Here is a 23,247-nt window from a genome sequence, read left to right on the forward strand (position 1 = left end):
ACTTTGTCAGTTAATTAAGTCCATTAAATGTGTGTGACAGCGATCCCACACTAATAAGCAGTGAATCATGAATGTACAACAAGCCTCCTTATAGACCTGCACCTACTTGATAATTGTTGTTCATACCATGTTGTGGTCTAATAATAGCCAACATACAATGCTTAGAATTAGTAAATGCTCCTTTGTATGTGAGCATGTGTCGTGTTTTCTGATCTTGGTGTGTTCATAAAAAGTCAGTGTCAGCAGGAGCCAGAACTCTATTCTTTTTCCTCGGTCCAAATGAACAAAAGGTGGACTAAAATGGACTTTGTTATGGGTATACTATAGAGTGTCCACTTGCAGCAGGAAACATATATTTTTGATACACAGGGACATCAAATCCATATAGAGAAAAAAACTGCTCTTTGAATTTTATGAATATGAATTAGAAGAGAAAAAACCCACCAGATTTAGTGCTCAGTTGATTGTATGGAATACATTTTCAGGTTTGCATGTGCAGTAAGCTCGTGTGCATAAAATTCAAAATGAGGCTGCATAAATTACACTCGTTCGCGAGTAGGCAGGCTCATTAACATAAACGTGGAGGACATCTGAATCAAATAGGTCTAGTCTGTTCTTTACGTGTATCCACATGCAGTTCATAGCAGTTCTGGTATACATACATGTGCATGTGTGTCTGAACATGTAAGCCTTTGTTATGGCTCCAAGGTTTTAACAGCCTGTTCGCTGTGCCCCGAGCAACATCCTCTGTTCTCCTCTGTAATGGGGACCGCAGGGAGTGGACAGGCGAGGGAAAACAGAGGGGATAGAAGAAGCTGGGGATTCTGGGAACATGAATTAATGGATGACAGAGGGAGACAATGATAGAGAGATGGAGGGTGGGAGGAAGATGGATTGAAGATTTTGAGAGAGATAGAGCGGGGGAAAGCAGGAAACAGGAGATATGCTGAATCTCAAACACTGCTCAGTGCAGGTTACACATTTGCCCACCTCTCACCTACAAAGTATTCAACCAGTCACCATTTGCGATTTATGCTCTGTGGTGATGGTCAGTGCCAATCGCAGGAAGTGGAGTGACATTCATGCAGTGTAGAGGAGAGCATGCGGAAGCTCCTGTGGTGAATGAATACATTGGCATTTGCGTCTGACACTTGTGGTCTGAGTTTGTGTCTTGTTCAGTATCAGGATCGTGGTTAATGTCACCACAAATATAATTTTTCCGAAGTGTAAACAGAGAAGCTCTGCTTTCTTTTAATAATTATAGTTCAGACACCACAAACACATGCTGTAGGAACATCCAAGTAAATGTTAGCAGCGGATGTTTTACACAAACAGCAAGTGCAACTTGGAGGCTTGGACTGTTGTGATGAAGAAAATCATATTCCAGGTAGCTGAAATGTGTTTACCCCATACAAACAGCTGCCTACAGTATGTAATTAATGTAATTTGTTGGAGAAATGCTGGTACCATCAACCCTAAATCCTGCCCATTAATGTAACCTTTTGACCCATTAGCTGTTGGATGTCCTGGCCGCAGGTTTCTTTTCCATAGGACGGCCATTTTTTACTGTCTGACTAGCAACTTGAGACATGAGAATGAAGTTGGAGATGAATTTTAAAATCTGTTGGTGTGTACCGTTTGAACTGATAAGATCAAGAACCCCCCCGACGATGGTTTTCCAAATTGTCCACCCTGACCTCAGACTCCTGAGACTCCGAGATGATGCTTCTCTTATAAACAGAAGTTAAAGCCATAAAACATGTATTGTTTATAAGCAGCCTTGTCTTATTTGTGTCTCATTAAATCAGAACTGTCCAGCTTCTAGATGTTTTGGTGTTTATATGTGCAAAATACCACATCATGCGTTGCTAACTGGTTTTACTAATAATGACAAACAATAAACTGACTAGAACAGGTATTCAGCCAGAGACTGATCATTTGAATGCAAACAAAGCAGGGTCAAACATGATTGGTCGATACCAATCAGACTGTTGATGGATACCTGACTGTTTCCGATGCCAACATCTTGACCCCCGCCTGCAGATTCTGCATTTATATGCAGATATCTGTTAATAGAGATTAAATGTACGACAGCCAACACTATCTGCTGACAAGAATGTCAATATTGGGTGATTACGCCAAAATATACGTCCATTGCCAAAATTTATAAAAAATCCTACATTCTACAGTATCTGCACATGATGATATTGGCACGTTTGGGGTCCAATTGCGGTTATGGGAAATAAAGTTATTAAAGACTAGGGACAGAATTATCACATGGACCAAACTTTTAACCTCCTGCATGAAAGTCAGACATGCCCATCCATCATCCTGACCTCTTAAAGGACACACTTGTCCCTGCATTGGCACTGGATGTTGGCACTGGACATACAGCAAGTTGTGAGGAGCATATAATATGGAAGCTATTTCAAGACATTTGCAATAAAAAAAAAAAAAGAAAAAAAAAAAAGCATAGCCTCTAGCAGCAACGGTGGCCTGCAGTCCATCAGCCTGGGTAGCAAAGGGGCATTTCAGAGACACAGTTCAGCGAGGACCAAATGAAATTCCCACAGTCCCACAGAGGTATATAATAAGCAAAACAAACTTAGAGAAAAGGTAAAGTGGTGCTAGATCACAGGGAGAGGTGGAGAAAGAAATATAAAGAGGGGATTTCAGAGCATAAGCAAATAATAAAATAAGGTGGAAGCAGTAACACAGTGGCAGCAGGCAAATGGAAAAAGACTGAAGTAATGAGGGGGATATGGCCCAAAGCAGGAAATGGAAGGGGAAACTCAGAGTGTTTTTGATGGAGAGGAAAAGGAAAGGTTTAGACACACTGAGACCTGGATAATTAGCCTGGGAGGCCCCGGAGCCTTCTCTTAAATCACCATACTATGCCTTATTAGCTCAATACGGCTCCCTTTAGATCCCTGCAGCAGCACAGACGCACATCTTCACATGCAAAGTACAGCTCTAGAGCACAATTTGCAGACTTTGCCTTCAATCTGGAGCCGGTGAACCAATAAGTCGTGACGTTTCCTGTACAAACTGCGAGTTTCAGCCTGGCACCAGCACTCTGAATCACCACAGACAAGTCGAAGTTCTGAAATGAGATCATGTCAAACTTAGCAGACGATTCTTGTAGAAGATAGTTAACGTAGAAGCGATTATGTTGTTGTGGTCTGCAGGTGAGAATGAATTCAGAGGAGGGAAATGGCTGATATAATGAGATTAAATCATCCAATTTTCTCTGCATTTCCTAAAAAACCTGTGATTAAAAATCGCTCTCCAAATGACTGTAGAAACAATCAGATGCCAAAAATGAATTTGAGCTAAGTGAGAAAAACACCGTAAGTTAGAAAAACCTTCAGTGAAAACCCAGCGACTAAACTTTTTTTTTTCTCCTGCTTTTGAAGCATAAAAGAATTCAATTATGTGTACAAACAGGCAAGAATGTGTCCAATTTACATCCTTGGATGTGCCTAGAATAACCTTTTTTAAAAGAATCCATTTAATTGTAGAAGGCGTGTGCGGTGTATGTGGGCACCGCAAAGGAAAGTTGCCATTTCAAATCCCAAACAAGATGGGAGCCAATTATAAAGCCAAAGTTAATGAGACACATTCCCTTCTCCTCGTTATTGTCCCAGCGGAGCTTTGGTGTATCCAACAATACTGGAGTTGCACTTTCAGGCTCCCGACTGGTGCTGAGGGGAGTTTTTTTTTTTTTTTTTTTTTCCTTTTTCTTCTTAAACACTTATACTGTCATGTTAGTGTTGAATTCCACTTCAGTGCAGTGAAACCTTGAATGGCTAATCACCTCAATAAATCTCATTTAGTCAAAATGAATCAGACTTCCATGAGTTTGTAGAGTAACATAGATATCTTTTCATGTATTTTCTACATGATAAAATGCACCAATGATCCTCTGACAGACCATTGACCAAGAAACAGAAGAGATCAAAGACACATTAGCAATGAAATGCATTGCTTAGCCACAGAAACAATGTAAATACATTTAAATATTTTTGCACAAATTACCCAGAATAGCCTAAAGAGAGAGCAGGCAGCTGTAAACATTTTAACAAAGGCGCATTGTCTTGGTAACTGCACATCTGAAAGAAGTGCATCATGGTAATTATTGTCAACATTAGAAATGTTAACTACAGGCAAACAAACGTTCCTATAAAATCTGATGAGTTTGGGATTACTTCCGTTGTATCCTGTCACTATAGTAACAGTTATCTTTTTGGGTTTGTAGTTTGTATAACACCGTGAACTGCATGATGAAATTTGGTGTAAATTGGTCCTTCCCATTTTTTAACAGGTCAAGTTATGTTGCAGTTGTTGGCTTCATGACAGCCTGAGCATCGTGTCATAAACACAGCAACACTGCTGTAACACTTGTCGCGTATCAAGCTTTACATGATCAAAACCAGGCTCGACATCTTTCCTACTCACACATCAAGTCTCATTTAAAAGTGGACTTTAAACTGTGTTGAATCTCCCACTCTCTCTAACAACCTGGCGTATCTCATATCACATTTTTTTTCTTTGTGAGAAAGAAACTGATATCACACTTGGGTTACTGTTAAAAAAGAAAGTCAGTCTTTGCAGACATACTGTTTTGAGTAAACTACTAAACTCAGTTTTAGGTACAAATAGGTTGCAACCTTATTGCCTCATGTCCTTGTGTTAGTCCTGTCCAACATTTACTAGATTTCTGTCATGCTTGTCTCTCTCTATGTAAGTGTTGTATATTTTCTATTTTGCCTCAAAATAACTGCTTCAAAATCATGTTTTAATGCCTCAGACCCTGAATGCTTGCTTTTGCACTGTGTAACTTGAGTTGAGCTGGTACAATCACCTGCGAGAAGTCCGTAACACTTTGGTCCACCATGTCACACACTGCCAACTACCGGTCTATGGGTCCTCAGCTAGCTATAAGACTAATCAACTGGAGCTTAGTTAAAAACTTTGTATCATGGCATATGCAAAGACGAGTTTGAAAGATACATCTAAAAAGACAAACAGACGGTGAAAAAGTCCAGGAAAGTAAACCTCAGGGTGGCTTTTGGTCTTTGGCAAAAGGCTAAACTGCACTCCCAAACCTGTTGCTTTAATCTCCCAAATCACTGGATCCTACATTTCCCAAAATGCAAATGAAAGCATTTTTCACATCCTGGGAAATATCAGCATCCTTCAAAAAGATACATGCATCATTTTGTCTGTCCAAGCTGAGATAATGGCATCGTCATAGTCACTGTCTCAGACTCCCATCTCCAGAACCACACAAGAAATTAAACCTGTGTTTTCACAGGTTTAGCAGTACCCTCTGTCACGATGAAACTAAATTCCATGTGTTAAACTGAATGAAAAAATACCTAATTAAATCATTATTGTATGACGACATGTCCTGGTAGGACTACGCTGGTCGTTTACTGTAACAGCATCGCTCCAGTGTCCACAAAGCAGTGGGTGGGTCCAAGGCCTGACTGCCACTATGGAAACCCTCTGATGCCAGCGTCACTGTTGTCATAGCACCGCGGCACCTGGTTAAAAGGTTTACTGAGTCATGAGCAGTGAAAATATGAAACCAGTGTGTGTTGGAAATAGCGAACATGAGCACAGAGAGAGATGTGGATGGGCATCTGTTGTCAGCACAACCAATGGATGCATAGATGGATTAGATAAATAGATAGACAGACACACAGACAGACAGATGAACAAACAGATCGATAACACACGGTGTCAATCGGTGCCCACTTCCTCCTCATCTTGTTCAAGGACTATGTCCCTTGTCCCCAATCAAAACTGTGCTATGTGAACTGACTTTATAACTCTCTTCAAACTTTTTTTAAGACCCATAATTCCTTGTGAATAGCTCAGTGAAAAATGGTATTAGGAGTGCAGCATTAGACATGCGAGGCTTGGGGTGTAATGATACACAGAGGTGGTGGTTGGAAATCTACTTCCATGGTTCAGTTCGAGTTTGGTACAACTGGAAAAAAAACAACATACAATCCCAAATGCATAACACTAGGTGTCCTTTTATGTAATTCCAACACATTTTTGTGCAAGTTACAGGTTGTTCCACCTGAGATTGTTGGTGCAGCCACTCACATCCTCCAACACAGCTGGCCGGTCCTCTAGCGTCAGCGCCTCATTTCAGTTCACCATAGTGTACAGTCAGTGATAGCGTCGTGACAGCAATTAAACCATATCTGCTTGCATATCGACTGTGGTGTCCAAACGAAGGTGGTATGAAACAAATGCACCCACTGTTACTCCCCTACTTGATGCACTCCACCACTGGAAAACATACAAACCAGAAAAAAAATATGGCCTTCCACTCCCTCGTAGCTCTCAATCAGTGGTCCCTGCTTCCTACTGTAGAATTCACCATATGCCATGCTAAAGGAAATCACTTGTCTATAATTGGTTATAGGTTATAGTTGGCAGATGTCAATTAAAATGGAATTAAATGACACTCAAACACTGATTAGTCAATAGCAACCGTTATTTAAATCATCTTTGAGTCGTTACGCTTCTTTTGTTCCTTTCCAAGAGACACCTGGCCAAGAACGCAGCTTAAATACAAGGCTGCAACCAAAAAAATGCAGAACAGACTGCACAAACAGGCCGAGAGAAACAGTTCAATAGAAACAGAATCTCACGCGGACAAATAGATTTAGACACTCCGTTATCCATTTGTGGCAGAATGCATAAACTCAGCAGGTTTCCGAACGATCCCAAATCAGCTTTTCATGCTTTGTGATCTGACGAGCCAGACCACGTCCTTATCTGCTCACAGTACAGAGCAAATCAAGATTGTGTGCGCTCGTAGCCGTGCATGACTGTGCGTTTTTGATATCAGTCTGCCCTATTGTGTGGTGGCATGTGGCTGAGCAGTGTGCGTTGGATGGGTACTGCTCACAATGTGGGGACGTAAATCTGTTGATACACTTTCTTTTGTTGCCTTATTTGAATCAACTCATACTTTACTAAGCATTCATGAGCAGTTAACTCTGCTTTCTGCAACTATCTGACCTGAAGTGAGAACAATATCTTACTTAGGCAAATACATTCTTTATTATGCACTAATTAACATTTTATCTTGAACTGCTAATTAATGCATATTACAAACACCTTGATCTAAAGCATTATCTGTCCACGTAATGTCTCAGAGTCACAACTCATTGTGTGTGTGTGTGTGTTTCCAAGTTTATTTTTAAGTGTGCATGAGCCCATTATTATTCCCCTTGTGCTGCACCTGCCATATGCCTGATTACCTTCCAATCTCCTTTGTACTGTATGTCAGGGTGACACACCACACACACAAACACACACACTTCCTCAAAGTGTGTATCGCTTCCTCTTTTTTTGGGGGGTCCTCCATCCTCGCCCCCCTCCTCCTTTAGCTTTTACATCTCACGTCAGCTCACTTTTTTCTCTCTCTTTCCCAGCTCTCTTCTGTTCTGTCCCAGCTTACTCTCTTGCTTTCCTTCCGTCTCCCCTTTATCTCCCCCTTTCTCACTGGAAAAAAAAAAAAACAAAAAAAAAAACATCCTCTCTCCGTCTGGCAAGAAATCCGGATGTATACGTGTAATGAGAAAGTTTAAGTCCCTCAAAGAGGATTGTACCGTAGCCTGTACAAAGCTAATCTTTTCACAGTGTGAACGTGTGTGCTCTTGTGTGCACGTGTCTGTGTGTGGGGTTTTCTGTCTGTACGCATGCATTAACACGTTCTCTTTTGAGGAATGTGTGTCTATATTTGCCTTCATGTGTTTTGCGCTCGTCTCCCAGCTGTTTCATTTTTTTTTTTTCCTTTTTCTGTCAATGTCTCTACTAACAGTGAAATCTCAGTTGTAAATGTTTTTATTTGGTTAAATTATTGCTTAGTTGTATTTTCTGCTATAGTGAGTTTGCTTACACTTAGCTTGCCTTACACACACACACACACACACACACACACACACACACACACACACACACACACACGCACACTATATATATATTTGTTACCTGTCATCCAAATTACACATGATTGATGTTTCTGTGCTTCGTGTTGTTCGTACAGTGCTCATGTGGGTTTTGTACCAATTAAAAGATGGATGCTGAATAAACTGAGGAGAAACATTAAATTAAAGCATCACTGGGTCGTTTAAATCGGCGTTTTTTCAGAACATGATTCATTTTTTATTTGCAGTCGTGGGATCCATTCTAGTTCTCACCCACATATGGAGTTGGACCTCCATATGTCCATGCATCCATTTTCTGACACTGTCCATGGGGAACATAGACTCTAACCAGTCACTAGAGACCAATGTAACCCCTTGAGTAAATGCCTTCAAAAAGAGTGCTGTAAGGATTTAGTGGGTAATTGGTAGCTGTAATCAATTTAGAACAGCCACAATAGTGGCATGTAGCTTGTCAATAGTGGTCACCAATTGTGTTAACACTCCTCCTTGATAATGGTGCACAGCTTGACAACTTTGACGAGCACTTAAGTCTCAACTATGACGATGACTAAGACTATGACTAAATCTAAAATATCTAAGATAAACACTGCTCCACACTTATACTACTTTCACACTGGGCAGAAAACCCCAGAGAGGCTGATGCTAGATACCTGATCAGAACTGGGCATGTGAAACTCTCAAGTGAGATGAGAAAAAAGCCAGATATCTCACTCCTTAGCTACTTCCATCATCAGCTCAGGAAACAACCACGTGTCCAAACCAGAATGTTGGACTCTTGCAGGTTTTTTTGCACACATTCATGATGATGAACATGATTAAAAAAGAGAAGGACACGTATCTTGGCCACTTGTATCTGTGATCCATCTCTTGTGGTTATGACCTGAAACTCAGGACCATTGGTGAGGTTTTCGCAACAGTGTGGTGCAACTGTGGCACGACTGCAGACGCCACACCAAAGACCTGACTGAATCCATCTATTGAATCTATTGATCTTTATCTCCTCCAGCTCTCGGCCTGCAGGGGATTGTGCATTTGTTAATGTGACTGTGTATCTGTCCACAGCTAATCTGTTACTAGCAGAGCTATCAGCCTAATAGTTCTGTGGACACTGATGAGTGCACTGCATGCACCATTTGTTTTGATTGATTCAGAATTTTTGGAAAATCCTATCGACTGTTTTATATCACAGTTGAGTGCCGACTCCTCAAACCTCTTCACCAGCTGGTGGTTTCTACAAGTGACCGACGACAGCTCCAGCTTGAAATCTTGTTCCAGCTAGCAGCAACATACATGGATTCTGGTGCATTCTTTTGTTTGCACGTTCACACTGAATCGCTGGTGTTTGGTAACCTGCATATTGTCTCGCCTTCATTTCACCACTCACATGCATGCACGCTGCCTCCAAACACACCTGGTGGAGATCTCTCACTCTTGTAGTTCTAATTTGTTGTGCACTTGGCTGCAAAGCCATCCAGGTACATGGAGCCAGCTGTTCTACATCTCCTGACTCAGACCTGCATTTCAAATAGATTTGCTCCATCCTGGCCACACAAGTTAAAGTCAAAGAGAAACTCCCTGTTAATAATAAAAAGTTGGTCTTGACTTGAACAACAGATATTGTATATTTCCTAACATCCAACACTGTTCTCAGTTTCTCACCTTTCCCACACTCTGTTCAGTCATGTACACCATTGTGGTCTTTAACACATCTCATTTCAAAAACAAAACGTCATTAGTATGCATGAATATTTCAAGAAAATATTATTGTTTGGTACATCTCCCTCCAGGATGTTGTGTTTCTGACCCCTGCACTTCCCACTAATGATTCCCTGTATTGTTGGCAGCCAAAGTATTTAAGCAGATTCTTTTGTTGGCCTTATTGTAAGCTGCTCTGCAGCAGGTAACAGCTTCTGCCTAATGACTAAAATGTAAATGCAATCTAAGTCAGAGGCTGTTTGCTGCGATTGATTGAAAGATGCAAATTATCCACGCCATTCTGTTTTTGTTTTGTTTCCACCTGCAGTAAGCGGGATTCCCTTCATTTCATGATTGGTTCAAATTAAAAGCGATGAGAAGCTTAAGATGGATAAACAAGAAGCGTGATGTAATTCTTGCATCAGTCTCAGGCACTTAAAGGGAAATGGCAGCCATCTGTCAAAACCAAATGTCAACCCATCTTTAAGGTTAAAAATCAGACAACGATCAAGCACGAAGTTCTTGTTAATTCAGCATTTTGTAAAGAAATGTTTTACTTCCATTAGCGGTTTATTGTTGACCTCCTAATGGTGGAATAATGCACATGAGTCTGTTTATTCCAACCAGAGAGAAACAATTGGACCAAAGGAGAAGTTCACCCAAAAATAAAAATTCAGTCATCACCTCCATGCGGATGGAAGGTTGGGTCCATAAAATTTTTCAACAGCTTCACAACAAAACAGCAGTGCACAATCTCGAGCTTATTACCCCATTACTGTGGATGAACTCTTCCTTCAAGTGTCTTCACATTATTCTTATTATTACTAGAATTGAAGTGAAGATGCAGCTAATAATCCCCCCTTAAAAACACAAAAAGAAACTCCAGCCGCAAATGGGGAGAGAGGGTGACATTGTGAGGTCCAGGTGTAGTGATGGGAAAAGGAAAAAAAAAAAAAAAATCACATTTAGAGGAGACGGCTTTTCTTTTCCCTTTTTCCGTGCAGCAGTTTGTATCTTCAGCAGGTCAGGCAGTCTGTTTTTCGAGGCATTTTGCCTCCCTGAAATACTTTCATGTTTTTCTTTAGTAGTTAGCGTGCTCGATGAACACAGGGAGTAGTGTGACTGATAGAACTTGTGAAAAGCCTTATACCACAGTGTTCTCTTCAATGTTATCATGCAAGAGAAACATTTCAGGAAAGCACCAACTTTATTACAACTGCATTTGAATATTACCCTGGAATTACACACATGCAAAAGCTTTGCTTAGCGGCACGACTGTGAGAAGTGAGAGTTAGCTCTCCCTTATTCCCCGTACACATCCCCAACCCAGTCTGAGGAACCAAACCGGTGCCCTTTAGAGTAACACCATCCACATAATTATTATTCTCCCACTCATTGTTCTCCTCCCTCTGGTATTCCTTGTTGAGCTTGTGAGCTGTTGCTTCCCGAAGACTTCCAATTACCACCCGTCCAAATAAATTAAAAGTCATCTGTCGTGCCAAATAGCCAATTAGTGAGACTGGAAGCTCTGACCCAATCAAAGAGCGCTAGCCCCGAGAGTAACAGGGTCATGATGGGAAACGACTGGAGGGCTGCGGAGAGGTCAACGCCCCCTCGGGCCCCTCGGTTGGCTCTTGAGAATTACTTTTCTAACAGTGGACTTGAAATGTATATAGGCAGTGTGTAGCATGTGTGGGAATGTGTGCACAAAGGACAGGACTCACAGATTCACAACAATGCCTCCCATGGGGTGTGTATGTTTGTGAAGTCAAACAATGAGTTAGATACTTTAGATGCTGTGGTGATTTCCATCCTCTTAATTTTTTAAATTTTTTTTGTCTGCCTGTGTTGTTATCTGTATAACTGCACGTGCAAATTGGGCAGACGCTGATGAGGTTGACTGTGAAAGCAGCTTTTTAAAGACCCAAATTTATGTTTCTTGTTAGTCGACATCCTCTAGCAGCTGTAGTCGTTATTACAGATGCAAAGGAGGAGGTCAGGAGAATGAAAAGTGTCAGTTTATGAGGTCAAAGTTGGATGTCTGGGTTAAACAGATACAGAACTTTTATTCCAGAGCCTGTTGTTGTTGTTGGTATGAAACCAGAAGTTAATGGTGAGTTTGTTTAACTAACTAACACAGGGAAGTTACTTACTTACTACTTACAGTGATCTATGTCTTTTTGGGAATCACTGGCACTCAACCTGTTTCGTCGCCTTTATATGAACATGTGTTGAGTTGAGAGTTATGAATCGAACTCATCGAGTTCTCTCGGGACTCCATCAAGGCTATAGGATTGCCAAAAATACTGACTGTTCCTCAGTCATTGTAATATGGACACGTCGGACTGTCCTCACTGCTTCAAATGGCTCCGTGAGAGTTTATTTAATTTAGCCTCCCCATTCATTAAAATGAACCGTTAATTTGAAATCACTGCTGAATAGAAAATAAATCTCAGCTGAAACAGTTTCAGTGTTGAAGCAGCTTTGAATAGTGGTGTGTCGATAAACGTATGCTTCACGTTTTAAAAATAGACCAGCATTACGTTTGTATCGACTCATCTTAAAGTAATGTGGGTCTGTGATGGGAATAGATCACAGATAAACAGGAGGTAAATAATACATTCTTTCAAGTCTACATCACCAGTCACTGCACACTCTCCCCCCTCAGCCTGCTGTTCTGTCACTATAATCAGTGTTCAAAGAAAACTCCTGAACGCTCACTTGAGATTATTTTCATATGTCAGCCCATTTTTTTTTTGTTGTTGTTGCATTCTGCTCATTCTCTACTGTCTGATATTTTTCTTTTATCTCTTCATCCCTCCCTCTTTCTCCTGCACATTTCCATATCTCCTCATCACTTTGTTCAAAGAAAAAACATTTTCGTTAATGTAAGTTTTGTTACCAGGCAACGAGGCCCGCTGCCGATGGTAATATGTGTCGGGGTTCACAGCAAGCGTGTGCACATGTTTACGGACGCATTCAAGGCTGCGTCAAGGCTAATGAATCTTTTTTTTCTTTTTTTTGTGAATAAAAGCACCAGAAAACACATGACGCATGTATGTAAACGTGTGTTTGAATGTTGATGTGGTCAGGCCTTGTGTCGCCCTGTTGGCGGCCCCAGCAGTGGTCATGACTCAGTCAGAGGAGATGAAAGACTGGCTGTGCTTCTCAGGACTGCAGGGGGAACTGTGATTAAACTGATTTTCACACAACAAATGAAACTGTGTCTACCAACTACAGGGATTTAGATTTTTTTTTTTTAGGCCTTAGGCAAACACAGGCAATGGCTCTCATGTGTTCCTTGTTCTCTACCCTTTCATAGATGTACCTAAACCTTCTGATACAGTTAATCATCAAATTCTTTTGAAACAACTAAAAGCAGATTTGATGAAACACGTTGTAACTGGCTCGCAAATGACCTCATTGGTAGAACACAGGTCGCTGAGGCTGATGGTTAGCAATCCAGTTTCACGGCTGTTCACAAAGGTGTGCCACAGGGTTCTGTTCTCGGACCACTAGATTAGACCACCTTTTTAGTTTTTTTGTTTTACTATTATTATCAATTAATCTATTAAAGTAGTTTTTCAGGTGTTTCAGCACCATTTTGAACCTTCACGCTAATCTATATGTTTACACCAGTTGGCTACTCTCTTCTTGAATAATTTTTGCAGATGCACTATGGCGTCAGGGAATAGTCTGCTGTAATGCTGATTGAGGTGGATAGCCTTGAGACACTCATAAATTAAGCATTCCAATGCCTATTTTCATGTATGGATTTTTCAAAAGACATAATTACTGAGACATAAGGTGAAAAAAAAAAAAAAAAAACACGTTATGAGGCAGTCGATGAGTTCTTTGGTAGCGTCGGGCTTAAGGCAGTTGCTGACCTTTACCAAAAGGTTACATACGCTGCTGACGAGCTGTGTTGGATGAAAAAGGTTAGAGCAAATTGATAAACAGACATTTTTTAAGGTTTTTCTCTTCAAACCAAATCACTATTTTTTTTTTAATGAAACCTCTTTTTTATCCACTATGTTGAAGACCAGCTCTAAATCTATTATAAGCTTTGCGTAGTCTTGATTTTCTGTTTGTTTGAATACCTGAGCTCTTTATGAATGAACTTCACCTGTGGAGGAGCAATACAGAGAATATCCGACCTGTCTGCAGGTTATGGTTATTTAGGCAACAGCAGTGTAGCTGTGTGTCCATCAATTATACTGCCAGCTGCTGTTCAAGATCAGCTGGATCACGTAATTATTTTCTGGGAATAACGCAAGAGATTCTGCATCTCTGGTATCGGCCCAGTAAAATCCCTCTGCCCCTGACATGTGCTTTTCTTCTGACAAAGCTCCACGAGATCACCCTTTTATATAAGATCTGGGTGAGGTCAGACATAGCTTTAACAACATTGGCATACATTTCGTTTACGCAGGTAAGCTTCATTGAACATACTGTATCAACTCAGGATCATATGCCCTAGAAGAAGACAGGAGGCAGCAGATCTAGCTAAGGAAGCTGTTACAAATTCACATTTATTTTGCCACCAAACCTTTATCAAAATTTCAAATGCCCAAACTGGGATCAGCACTATTTAGCTGGTAATTTGTCTGCGAGTGGTTCCGACAGTCTTTCCTGGAAGGCACTCACAGTGACTTGCTTGTTTACATGCAAAGTCACAAAAACAGTTGTGCCATGAATGGATAAAGAGAGCTTGAGAGAGAGGTTCAAACCATGGCGTCTGTCTCATCTCCGCCTAGCTGACCAACCACGTTTAAATTTCCCCAAAATCGACATGAGAAAGGTGTGACACAGAAGCATACTGGTGGAGGCTGGTGGATTAGAGTCCTCATGAATAAAACTAAGTCTATTTATATAGCACTTTTCAAAAACAAGTTACAAAATCTTTTTAAAAGACATAAAACAGCATAAATTAAAGCTGAATGATAAACAACAGAACAATTCTTAATAAAACAAATAAATCAAGTGAAGTGGGGATTACTAAAACATTTTTTAAACAAAGAAGACTGAATTCTGGAGAAAGCTTTTCTGAAAAATGTGTTGTTTTTTTTTAAAGAGAGATTTAAAAGGAGGAAATTGAGCTGGCCTGCCTGATCTCCTCCAGCAGACCGCTGAAGAGTTGCAGGGCTCCTGACTCTGAAGGCTCGGTCTCCCCCGGCGTTTAGTTTTTCAGCCTTGACCAGGGAATAACTAACAGACTTCTGCCGGAGGATCTCAGGATGCATTCAGGCTCGTAAGTGGTTGGTAAGTCAGTGATGTAATCAGGGGCCAACCACAAACCAAACCGATCAAAATCCATTCAGAAATGTCTAAAATGTAGAGACGGTAGAATAGGCGTTATGATGACTCGTGGATCGTAGTGAGTGAGGAGAAAACGGGGAGTGATGGTATTGAAGAGGGATGTAATAAAAGCCTGCATGACAGTTTTTATCGGATTCTTGGTGGATACAAAAAGATCTAATTTCTGTGATGTTACCAAGTTGCAGCGAGGACGACTGAATGACTGATTTCACCTGTCGATCAGAGTTAGGTTTCTTGTCAAAGATAACACCCAGATTTCTACACTGGGGTTTGATGCTGAATATTCTGTCTGTAAATGCAGCAAGTGTGTGTTTAAACTTCATCAGTGTTCCCTCTTTCACCGGAAAAATGTGCTGCATTCATACCTCTCCCTCTTTCCCACACTCTTCTCCTCTTCCGTTCTATTGATTTCCCTCCAGTTATTCACCGACTCTTTAAGGAGCCTTCTTTTCCTTTTTTTGTTGTCTTACAACATTCATCCTTCCATTGATCTCATCCCTTAATTCTCCATCCCACACTGATTTTCACAATCTTTTTATCTTTTTTTCTCCTCACTTTGCGTCAATCCCTCTCTTTCCTTCCTCTCAGGACGGAGTCGCTTTTTCTCTACACCCCTGTCCTCTTCCACTTCCATCCCTGTTTTCAACATTGCTGTTATTCCTCTTCTACCCCCACCTCCTCTCTTTTCCTCTCCTCTTTTAGCATATGGCTTCAGGTCTCTCAGTCGGCTCCCTCTGGACGGAGAGTCGTGCCGGTCGTGTTCTGGACAGAGGGTAGATGAGTGGAAAGAAAAATGAAGGGAGGTGGGCGGAGCTGTAGAGAGGGGGGATCAATCACGACTGGGGACGGGGTAGGGGTGAGAAGAGAGAGGGTGGGAGGGGATGGATGGAGTGAAGAGGACGGGACTGCAGGTGGAGAATTAGTATGTTGAAAACAAGAGAGAGAGAGAGAGAGAGAGAGAGAGAGAGAGAGAGAGAGAGAGAGAGAGAGAGAGAGAGAGAGAGGAAAAAGGAGATGGTAAGGAAGCGATTGGGGAGATATTAACCGGTGGAAAAAAAGGAGAGGAGGTGGAGAAAGAGTGGAAAAGTAAGGTTAAAGGAAGGGCAGATAAAGAGAAGACAAATTGAGGATATGGTCCCACAAAAGGAGGAAACGTGTTAGGAAAGGTGGATGAAAAACATGTGAATTAAGTAGCGGCAATGAAAGGAGATGAAAACAGAGGAGGAGGAGGGGAAGAGTATTAATAAATGACATACAGAATGGAGGTCGATAGGTTGAGCTGGACAGGTTGTGGCATATTACAGACCTATAAATGCACACTGCTATCAATTGCCTGGCAGGGTATCGATCAGCCCATCAGTGATGGTTGCACTGGGTCACTGGTTCCCATTACGTCTAACCAATCTCATCTGTACAAACTGGTCCTTGCATCTCGCTCGCGTACGCCGCCTTCACCCCCACCCTCGCTCAATCACGCGCTCAGTGTACGGTTTTTAAAGCCAAATTACTCATCCACAGTCAGTTTCAGCTCTTATTAACCCGGGGTCCCTCGCTCGCAAGGCGTGGGATGATCTGTGTCATCAGCTTACACCCAGCCTCCAATAAACACCCAGCAGACTGCTGCAGTAGTATTTGACACGGTTTGAGTCATCCTCACAAACAAAGTTATCCAATTACTACTTCCTGTTTTCCTGCTTTTCCTTGTACAATATCAGTTCAATGTGTGTGATATAAATGAGGCATTTTTTTGGCGTCATTTTGGGTTATTACGTTATCATGGCATGTTTTCAGCCTTGTTTGTTTAATAGAGGCTCTGAAAGGGATATCGATCTGGAGGATATTAACCCAAAATCATATGAAACACCAAGGCTGGGAGCAGCATGATGTGATGCAGTGGAAAACAGTCACGGCGGATGTCAATTGTTCACTCTGTATTCCATTAAAAAAAACAAATTTTGTCCTGCAGCCGGCGCTGGGGATCGAACCACTGACCCTCAGACTAGACTTAGCCTCCCCGAGGAAATTATTTCCTTTTTGTTTGTTTTCTACATTATTTTCCTGATGTGTTTTTTTTTTTCCAAATTCTTCTGGTTGTTGCCTACCTTGACATGAACTGCCAAATTCACATGCACATATTGATCCATATGGAGAGTAAAGATACTGATGATTAGCCTACTTCTCTGTAAAATCACTATGTTTAAAAGTAAATTCTTGTCCTTGGAAATGTTAACTGACATCCAAAGACAAGATCGTTGTCAGTAATTTGAGTTTGCTCATGAAACTGTCACTGTCAACATGGCTGAAATAACTTCCTACTCCACAAAAACCTGCAGTGTTTCCGATATCTCTTGTAACTTTCCTGGAGTCTCTTGTGACTTTGATGGCTCACTGTCACTAAAGCTTTCCCACCATTAATTACTTAGGACATAATAAGACAGTTTATGGGGCCAAGGTGTTGGTAGTTTCACTGATCCAGGCAGTGACAGATGGTGGCAGGTTAAAGAGTCGGTTTGCACCTCACAGCAGCCAGCTCATTTTTTTATAGACTTTCGCTTCGAAATGGCTGCCATTACACAGTGCATCGTGGGCCAGTGCACCCAAAGCACCAAAGACATCTGTTCCTACAAAAGAACACATATTGCTGCTGTCCAGGGCAAACCACCTAGCTGCAGGATCTGGGTGGCGGGGTAAAGTTGTGGGATTGTATCTGGTGTGGATGGCTGAGAAAAATCTGGCTGGGCATCTGGGAACCAGTAAGATGCCCTTCAGCATGGCACTGAACCCAGCCTACACCAAGAAGCTGTTCAGTCCAAACACTGCATGATTATGTTTCTTCAGAGCAGATGGTAACTCGCATTGAACAAAATAAAGTTTCGTTGTTTTTTTTTAAATTACTTTATATTTCTCACTCTGCAGGTTTTTATTAACAAACAGATTTCTGCTGGTTGACTCTCAGTGGTCTTATAACTTCTGGCCCACAATATAAGTGGTTAATATTTGTTTCCTCATTATGATGTTGCTTTTCTATTTAGGGTGTTTCAGTACATAAAGCCTCTGTAATGTTGGGTTTTATGTTTTTCTACCACTGGAACATGTTTTGGTTATATATGAGTTCTGGACCTGTACAGGTAAAAGCCCGTCCTCCTCAGGAAAACGACCATAAAGGTTGAATGAAGCAACTCGTTACAACCCGCAGTTACATTTGTCAGATACTGTTTATTACAGCTGTAGAGGGGGAAGTCGGGAGAAGTAGTATAAAGACTGATGACTGTGTATAGGGAGTTGGACGGGGATGGTGGATGGATTAAACAAGGGCAGGACTTCTATCCAAGAGACTGCTGTTTGTGTCCAGTGTGGAACCAGAAGACAACGAGTTAAACCACAATGTTTTCCTAAACCTAACCAATCGTTTGGACCAGTGGTCCCAAATATATGGATCTTCCTAACGATGTAGATTCCTGTTCAAAACAAGCAAATATTGTTGATGAGCTGCTCTGGATTTTTATTGCTATCGGTCACCTATTGTTAAGTTAATGAGTCTATTTGTCTCTCTGGTGAAAACCTGGTGCTTCACACTGACCTTTTGACCTGCCTGTGAATGGCTTTCCAATGGTTCCAATCAATGTGAACCAACAGAGAGATGGTGCACCATTTATGCTCTGAAAGATCTCCACATCCTCACTATGGTTGTATCTGCTAGTTGAGTCTTCAGGACCCACGGGAAGGCTGGTTTCCTATCCCGTAATGATTTTAGCTGCTGTTCATTTGGTTCACTCGGCACACCGTATCAGCCTCTGATTGGATGCTTTAGTGAAAGCTGGCAAGTTTATGGGTCCCGAAGTCCAAGATGAACATAGTCTGACCAAGAGCTGTGAAGATGTATGAAAAAATGAGCGTGACACAATGTAAAAACTGTTTAATCTTACAAATATCAGGCAATAAAAGCTAATTTTCCAAAATTAGAAATAAGGGGAACTAATTAACTCAACGCAAAACTCCTGATTTACTGTACTGAAGCAGCTGCACTCACCCATTAGGAAAACCAACGCTTGATAACTCCAAACTCCCCTTCATACTTCAGTAAGAAATGAAATCCTCGGTTACCTGTCAGATCTTTATACCAACGAGAATGTTGAAATTATCAGTGCAACTGTATTAAAGGTCATAACGTGGGTAAGTTACGGCCTTTCCAAAAGTTAACGTCCTCACTGGTCTTGCCCAGTTTTCCTACAGTACATTTGCATTGGACTGTTAGTGTCCCGTCACAGACCTGCAGTTAATCTTAGTTTATCTACTATCCTTAACCAAATGTTATAATCCTTATTCAACATCACTGGCAGAATAAATGTACATTTCTGCAACATGGATATGCTGAAAATCTACATTTCAGTTTCCCATGTGAAATGCACAGTTCTTTTGCAGAAATGTTGACGTCTTGTTCTGCTGTCTGAGCTGCCTTAAAGCTCCTCAAACTGCTGTATAGCTTGTGCCATATGATAATCTTTCCCCCGAATCATGATCATCACATCAAAAGGACCAAAATGGACTTTAAACACATTTTCATTTAAACAAGTAAAATCATTCACCATCACATTCTTGTCTGGCTGAGCAGCTTCATGAGTAACTGCCCTTTAAAAAAAAGGTCTTTAACCACAAATTTCACCCCAGAGACAGATTCAGCGAATCCTCCCCATTTTAATTAATTCCCTTTTTTCAATTAAGAGATGTGAAAATGAGAATGTGAGAAAGGGGAAATGAGGAGAGAGACGAGAGGAAAGGGGATTTCTGCACAGATCAAGAGAGGGATAAAAACAAAGATATTCAGCTCTGTATGTTGTAATTTTCCTTATTTATCCTTCGAATATAAAATAAAAAAAAAACAAAAAAAAAACTAATGCCTCTGAAATTGAATCAAAGAAGAAAAAGGAGCAAAAGCACTGAGGTGATGTGAACACACGCTGAGACAACACAGAATTCCACATTGATCTTTCGTTTAATTCACGTATTAGTCATCTGTTCGCATGTTTCTAGATTTATCCGATTTTCTATGAGACGTATGTTCTTGTTCTGCCATGACAATACAGCAGAGCAGGCGGATATAAGATTACACACAATGCACACAGACACACACACACACACACACACACACACACAGGCATATTTAGAGTTATATTTAGATCAAACCAGATCATCATTATCATTCCTTATTTCACTGGTTCAGCGGCACCTTTCATCAAACATTCACTTCAATAGACCGAAGTGGATTGAAGAGAGCAAGAGAGACAATATCTATCTATCTATCTATCTATCTATCTATCTATCTATCTATCTATCTATCTATCTATCTATCTATCTATCTATCTATCTATCTATCTATCTATCTATCTAGAGAGAGAAAACAAAAGGCAATGTGAGAGAAAAACAAAATGGCATGATGGGAGGCAGGTGGAGAAACAGTAAATTGGATAAACGTGATGAAAAAAAGCAGTAAATGTTTTTAACAGCGGAGAAACGAGTGAGAGACAGCGAGAAGGATATGAGAGAGAGAGAGATGATGGCAGAGGTATACGTGGAGGGAAAGCTGCTCCGTCAGATATGATCAGAAGAGTCTTCATGTGAGGGTTTGAAGGAAAAGACACAACATGCCTCACAGCGAAGGGAGGAAGCAAAATGGAGGAAACAGGGAAAATCAGTAAAACGCAATTTAAAGAAACTCCTCGCTCGGCCTGCCTCCTCTGATTGTTACACTATAATCTCTCCATCTCAATCACTTTCTGTTTTCTCATGTCCCCTTTTTACTCTCTCTGGTTGTCTCTTCCTGTCATCTTCCCCCCATCTAAGTCTCAGAAGTTATTTATTTATTTATTTATTTTTTCCTATCCACAGCCAACCAACCTGCTCTGCTTGACAGGGGGATGAAAATTAATTCCAACTCCCATTAGAAAAAACAAGCTTTTGGATGGCAATCAAGATAAATCTGGGCCAAGGCGACGCTATCAGCGGAGAATCTTGATTGTTCACTGAGCACTTAGGAGCCAGGAGAGTGTTTGAAAATAGAGATGAGGCGCTCCCAAACTTCTTATCTTGTTTTCTGTGTGAAAAGTGGAAGGAAGCATCCACCTGTGACGATAGTTGGGGATTACAGGGACAGAATCCTAATGGGACAAATTACACAGACGAGTGATAAGGCGGCATACTGATACTGGAGCGCTCCGAGATGAATTTGTACAAAAAAAAAGGGGTCCAACAGGAAAGTTTTGATCACAGTTTGTTGGATGCAAACCTGAGTTTTGTCTTTATTTTTTTAAAGTGCGTTCTGTGTGGTTATGTTACGGACTCCCAGCACAAGTGGCTCACATGGGAACCGGACGAATCTGTGATCTCAGGTCTGGCAGATGAGTCTGACAGATTTCCCCCCGGACCGGGCCTCGGGTTTGATACACTGACAGCGAAGCGTCGTGCAGGATTCAACAGTCACGTGTTCTGATGCTCTGATGGGTTCTGCAATAGGTCAGTCTGCAGTGCGTCCAGGCTCATTAAACACAGATCAAACTATCAAACTCTGCAGTGCTGATCAAGTAAAAATCAAGATTATGTGAAGATGTTTTCAGAAACATGCTTCACTGTTCTGTGTCTAATTTCAGAACTTTTTTGGTCAGGCCATTGTTTTTTTTCATGCTTGCAAAAGAACCAAAGACTTTAGTTCCTTTTAGTGTCTGAGATTGGTCGTATAGGTCTATTCAAGGCTGTATTTGAAATGGCTTTTGTGCCACAGTCTAAAAGTTTTACTGACAGATCTGAGGTCTGTTATGAACAACCATGACATGAGGACCACTAAACGCTGACTAAATGTTCTTAGTCCACACTTAACTGAAGACAGCTGGTAGATTGTAATAACTTAACTGAAATACAGTGCAGGCATTGCACAAAGTAAAGTCTTAAATCTCTTTCAGCTGATGTCTCAAGCCACCTTTCTTTGTGCCAAACTTTGTAATTATCCAGCTTACATGACTTGAATCACAGTCAAATGTCTTCTTTCTCCATTATTTGACACTAAGGAGGACAATATTATAAATTTTCCATCGAGAATCAGCAACAACAAGCCTTTTAAATAGACACCTACAGGTGAAAAGATGCCCAGACTATATTTAATTAAGCAGATGTCAGATAACATTGAATTTTAGTCATTAAAATGCTGCTGACATTAAAAATCTTTCACTTAAGGCTTTTGACGAGACATACTTTGACCTTCATACCCTCTAAATGAGCCTTCTGACTGGGCTGTAACAGGTGTGCTGTTGTTGGTACATGTAGCATTTGGTTTCTTGCCACTCAAGCCGTCTATCAGTCAAACCGCGTCTGCCGTCTCATGTGTAGAATCAAGATTGATGGAGTGAATACTCCGAGCACAGTCACGGCGCCGCGCTGCCCTGATTTTTTTTTTGTGGAGCGCAGCCATTAACACAAGGTCTGTAAACAAAGGTCACATGGACTCACAAGTCACTCATTTATTGGACGGAGGGTTTGTTAACCTGTCATCCGGCCCGCTCTGACATTTTCACAGTGAGGGGTAGTCAAACTCAATCTGATCACATTTCTTGTAACTCAAGCTAATCATGATTGACTTACAAGCGCAGCTCCTTTTTTCTCAGGACGTTGAAGCCGGCTAAGAACACAGGAGGAGAGAGATGAGAATCAGCAGCAGTCCAGATTCTAGATTAGCCCCAGTTGACGTTGCTGTTTTAGGCTTTTCCAAGTGTGGAGAATTGCTCGTTATCTGATGTCAGCATTAATTTCCTTTTATCAAAAACCCATCGCTGCGCTTTATTTGATAAGAAACATAAACAGAGTCTGTAGCGCCGTCCTCGTCGGCTCAGATGAATACTTAAGAGATAAAGCCATAAGAATTGGACTAAACCTCAAATATTTTCGAACGGTTAAGGAGGTCCCGAGGCAGAAAAGCTGGAAGTTTTCAATCAACATAAAAACTACATGTTGTTTTTTTTATTTTTTTTTCAGTACCCATTGAGGAGCTGCCCAGTGCATCCACAGCAATCCATCATTTGCTAATGAGCAAGTCCACTGGAGATGAGGAAAAGGAAAGAGTTATTCCTTTCTGTATACAGCCTTAAAGTTGGCCAGCTGGTGTTCAACCTGTGGGCAGTCGGGCAGGAGACCAAATTACAGTAATAAAGATGCTCAGTTTAACAACGTGTACTTCCTCGTCTCTGTGATTCCAAATAAACTGCTCTTA

The 23,247-nt window shown here is 41.1% G+C and overlaps 1 protein-coding gene across 6 annotated transcripts in view; it reads left to right on the forward strand.

Moving 5' to 3' along the window:
* elfn2a (extracellular leucine-rich repeat and fibronectin type III domain containing 2a) overlaps positions 1-23,247 on the forward strand; it is a 195,851-nt gene that overhangs the window by 72,128 nt on the left and 100,476 nt on the right. The window lies entirely within an intron of this gene.

The sequence above is a fragment of the Acanthopagrus latus genome, chromosome 1 (genome assembly GCF_904848185.1).
Source record: "Acanthopagrus latus isolate v.2019 chromosome 1, fAcaLat1.1, whole genome shotgun sequence".
Lineage (NCBI taxonomy): Eukaryota > Metazoa > Chordata > Actinopteri > Spariformes > Sparidae > Acanthopagrus > Acanthopagrus latus.